Source organism: Schistocerca americana, unplaced genomic scaffold, assembly GCF_021461395.2.
Source record: "Schistocerca americana isolate TAMUIC-IGC-003095 unplaced genomic scaffold, iqSchAmer2.1 HiC_scaffold_789, whole genome shotgun sequence".
NCBI classification, from domain to species: domain Eukaryota; kingdom Metazoa; phylum Arthropoda; class Insecta; order Orthoptera; family Acrididae; genus Schistocerca; species Schistocerca americana.
Window position 1 is genome coordinate 25,001 of NW_025726554.1, and position 5,000 is coordinate 30,000.

General features: G+C 53.2%; 1 non-coding gene across 1 annotated transcript in view; it reads right to left on the reverse strand.

The window, feature by feature from the left end:
* LOC124590981 overlaps nt 1–1,180 on the reverse strand; it is a 1,910-nt gene extending 730 nt beyond the window's left edge. Inside the window, exon 1 of the ribosomal RNA XR_006976858.1 lies at nt 1–1,180. This exon is cut by the window's left edge and continues 730 nt beyond it. This is a non-coding gene — a ribosomal RNA (small subunit ribosomal RNA).
* Nucleotides 1,181–5,000: the final 3,820 nt, after the last annotated feature.

The window sequence follows — 5,000 nt, forward strand, 5'->3', positions numbered from 1 at the left end:
GAGGCTGCCCGCCGAGTCATCGGAGGAACTGCGGCGGATCGCTGGCTGGCATCGTTTATGGTTAGAACTAGGGCGGTATCTGATCGCCTTCGAACCTCTAACTTTCGTTCTTGATTAATGAAAACATACTTGGCAAATGCTTTCGCTTCTGTTCGTCTTGCGACGATCCAAGAATTTCACCTCTAACGTCGCAATACGAATGCCCCCGCCTGTCCCTATTAATCATTACCTCGGGTTCCGAAAACCAACAAAATAGAACCGAGGTCCTATTCCATTATTCCATGCACACAGTATTCAGGCGGGCTTGCCTGCTTTAAGCACTCTAATTTGTTCAAAGTAAACGTGCCGGCCCACCGAGACACTCACTCAAGAGCACCCTGGTAGGATTGCAACGGGGTCCGCCTCGGGACGCACGAGCACGCACGAGGCGCGTCGCACGCCTTCAGCTCGCCCCACCGGCAGGACGTCCCACGATACATGCCAGTTAAACACCGACGGGCGGTGAACCAACAGCGTGGGACACAAATCCAACTACGAGCTTTTTAACCGCAACAACTTTAATATACGCTATTGGAGCTGGAATTACCGCGGCTGCTGGCACCAGACTTGCCCTCCAATAGATACTCGTTAAAGGATTTAAAGTGTACTCATTCCGATTACGGGGCCTCGGATGAGTCCCGTATCGTTATTTTTCGTCACTACCTCCCCGTGCCGGGAGTGGGTAATTTGCGCGCCTGCTGCCTTCCTTGGATGTGGTAGCCGTTTCTCAGGCTCCCTCTCCGGAATCGAACCCTGATTCCCCGTTACCCGTTACAACCATGGTAGGCGCAGAACCTACCATCGACAGTTGATAAGGCAGACATTTGAAAGATGCGTCGCCGGTACGAGGACCGTGCGATCAGCCCAAAGTTATTCAGAGTCACCAAGGCAAACGGACCGGACGAGCCGACCGATTGGTTTTGATCTAATAAAAGCGTCCCTTCCATCTCTGGTCGGGACTCTGTTTGCATGTATTAGCTCTAGAATTACCACAGTTATCCAAGTAACGTGGGTACGATCTAAGGAACCATAACTGATTTAATGAGCCATTCGCGGTTTCACCTTAATGCGGCTTGTACTGAGACATGCATGGCTTAATCTTTGAGACAAGCATATGACTACTGGCAGGATCAACCAGGGAGCTGCGTCAACTAGAGCTGAGCAGCCGGCCGCCCGGGAGTGTGTCCCGGGGGCCCGCGCGAACACGCAAGCGTCCGCTCAATTATTCTGCAAACAGGAGGAGGCTGAGCTCCCCTGCACAATACACCTCGAAACCCTCTCAGGTCCCGGCGGCGCGCAGCGCCGTCCTAAGTACTTGGTCGGGTTCGAGAGAGGCGCAATCGCCCGGAGTTTGGCGAGTAGACGCTTTAGGTGCGACCACCCGTGCTCCCAACTGAGCTTGCCGCTGCCGACAGAGGCCCGGGAGCGTGCTGTCGTGGCATTGCCGGCGGGAGACAACACGCGCCACCTACGGTGGCCGGCAGCTCCAACGCCAGCGCCACAGAAGGACAAAAGCCCCACTTGGGTGCCGAAGCGAACTCTCCCAGCACAGCGCACGCGCCAACACGTCCGCACAGCTGCGATACAATCCACCTGCGAGAACCGCAGAGGCGACCGAGCAGCAGACGGCGTCGCGGCGCCGAGCGCCGGGCGGCGGCGCATCCTCAGCGCACACAGTCCTCAATCGGACCAGCACACTGCAGATGTCCACCGCGCTTCGCACCGGGCCCGCGAGGACCTACTTTGGCCGCACGGCGCCGCGTGCAGGGTGCGCCGGCGCGCAGCTGCGCCGCCTGCCGCCTCCGTCGGCCGGCGCGCCTGCCACTGGCCGCCCCCACCAGCCGGCTGTAGCGCGTGCGCCCACGCACCGCGCGGCCAGCACGCCGGAAGGCCCCCCCTCACCGGCCGGGGACGGTCCCACCCAGCCACCGCCGCGTATCGCTTCACACCCACATGCCATTCACGTTCGTGGGCATGGTGGGTATCGCTGAAACAACCGGTTGGTAGCTCAACCGATCGTCGCCATCACTGATTCACCTCTAGCGAGAACAACCGCACCACAACGGTTTACCAGTTCTTCATTTGCGTAACGTCACCAGCAAACGTAGACGTCCATCGCCATTTGCAAATTCAACGATTGTTGCATGCCTGTGTCAGGTGTCACGACACACTATGTCTGCCCACATACACGCAACAACATGTGCACGCTTCGCGAACACGTGGAAGGTGGCCCCCGTACGTATGCGATGTCCATTGCGCGAACGACTGTCAACCGGCCTCTGTCGCATGTCGCAGATGTGGAACGCAGTGCACCATGCTATCACGGTGTGTGAGAAGAGACGACTACGTCTGACAACACGCGCCACTACATCAACAGACGGCTCATGCTGATCGCCATCCACGGCATACCATACTGCAATCCAGCTCTTATAGGGAGACGACACGTAGCTGAGTGCACAATATTTGGACCGTATGGTTCGCCGTTGTTGGCGCAGTCGTGGTACGGTCACACATGTACCACGATGTATCATTCAGTACATGAGGACCAATGTGCGGTACAGTGTGTGATTTGGACGTACAACATCAGCGGACAGTTGCCACAAGCCGTACCACAACGTAGGCTGTGCTTCGCCATGCGAATGCCAATGAACAACTGCGAAGGGCATTGAGCATGTACGTCCTGCCGCCATCCGCATTACAGTGTATAGCTGCAAGGTGTTTAACATGAAGCGATACTCTGGGGACCGGGCAGTGCGAGTAGCAAACTATATTGCGGGGGTTGCAGTTAGGCAACACTACACTAATTTAACGCGTCGTATGACAATTACAGAGCAGGTTAAGGCCCAACGTGTGTTGGGTTAAGGCCCAACGTGTGTTGGGTTAAGGCCCAACGTGTGTTGGGTTAAGGCCCAACGTGTGTTGGGTTAAGGCCCAACGTGTGTTGGGTTAAGGCCCAACGTGTGTTGGGTTAAGGCCCAACGTGTGTTGGGTTAAGGCCCAACGTGTGTTGGGTTAAGGCCCAACGTGTGTTGGGTTAAGGCCCAACGTGTGTTGGGTTAAGGCCCAACGTGTGTTGGGTTAAGGCCCAACGTGTGTTGGGTTAAGGCCCAACGTGTGTTGGGTTAAGGCCCAACGTGTGTTGGGTTAAGGCCCAACGTGTGTTGGGTTAAGGCCCAACGTGTGTTGGGTTAAGGCCCAACGTGTGTTGGGTTAAGGCCCAACGTGTGTTGGGTTAAGGCCCAACGTGTGTTGGGTTAAGGCCCAACGTGTGTTGGGTTAAGGCGCAACATAGGTTAGGTTAAGGCGCAACATAGGTTAGGTTAAGGCGCAACATAGGTTAGGTTAAGGCGCAACATAGGTTAGGTTAAGGCGCAACATAGGTTAGGTTAAGGCGCAACATAGGTTAGGTTACGGCGCAACATAGGTTAGGTTAAGGCGCAACATAGGTTAGGTTAAGGCGCAACATAGGTTAGGTTACGGCGCAACATAGGTTAGGTTAAGGCGCAACATAGGTTAGGTTAAGGCGCAACATAGGTTAGGTTAAGGCGCAACATAGGTTAGGTTAAGGCGCAACATAGGTTAGGTTAAGGCGCAACATAGGTTAGGTTAAGGCGCAACATAGGTTAGGTTAAGGCGCAACATAGGTTAGGTTAAGGTGCAACATAGGTTAGGTTAAGGCGCAACATAGGTTAGGTTACGGCGCAACATAGGTTAGGTTAAGGCGCAACATAGGTTAGGTTAAGGCGCAACATAGGTTAGGTTAAGGCGCAACATAGGTTAGGTTATGGCGCAACATAGGTTAGGTTACGGCGCAACATAGGTTAGGTTACGGCGCAACATAGGTTAGGTTAAGGCGCAACATAGGTTAGGTTAAGGCGCAACATAGGTTAGGTTAAGGCGCAACATAGGTTAGGTTAAGGCGCAACATAGGTTAGGTTAAGGCGCAACATAGGTTAGGTTAAGGCGCAACATAGGTTAGGTTAAGGCGCAACATGGGTTAGGTTAAGGCGCAACATGGGTTAGGTTAAGGCGCAACATGGGTTAGGTTAAGGCGCAACATGGGTTAGGTTAAGGCGCAACATGGGTTAGGTTAAGGCGCAACATGGGTTAGGTTAAGGCGCAACATGGGTTAGGTTAAGGCGCAACATGGGTTAGGTTAAGGCGCAACATGGGTTAGGTTAAGGCGCAACATGGGTTAGGTTAAGGCGCAACATGGGTTAGGTTAAGGCGCAACATGGGTTAGGTTAAGGTACAATATGGGTTAGGTTAAGGTACAATATGGGTTAGGTTAAGGTACAATATGGGTTAGGTTAAGGTACAATATGGGTTAGGTTAAGGTACAATATGGGTTAGGTTAAGGTACAATATGGGTTAGGTTAAGGTACAATATGGGTTAGGTTAAGGTACAATATGGGTTAGGTTAAGGTACAATATGGGTTAGGTTAAGGTACAATATGGGTTAGGTTAAGGTACAATACGGGTTAGGTTAAGGTACAATACGGGTTAGGTTAAGGTACAATACGGGTTAGGTTAAGGTACAATACGGGTTAGGTTAAGGTACAATACGGGTTAGGTTAAGGTACAATACGGGTTAGGTTAAGGCACTTGGGGGGGGGGGGGGGCCCGGTTTGTTGATTGTGATTATCGTAAGTAAATGACTGCGGCATCATCTGATTTGCCACGTCAGGGTGCACCTTTGGCTCATAACAGGCGGCGCTCTGATTCCATGCTTGTGGCAGACCTGTGTCTTTCATTCCTGCCATTGTTTGTGTGGTGTGACAGGAGGCAGTATTGTGATGTTGGGTGCACCCCTGTCTGGGACATGTGTGGGTGTTGGTGGCTTAGCTGAGCAATGGTGGTTGTCGGAAGGGTGGGATATTCTGTTTTCCGAGTGGACCTCCCGGTCTGGTTATGATAGTGTGGATTGTCTAATGTGGCAGAGAGGATGCACTGGGTGTTGT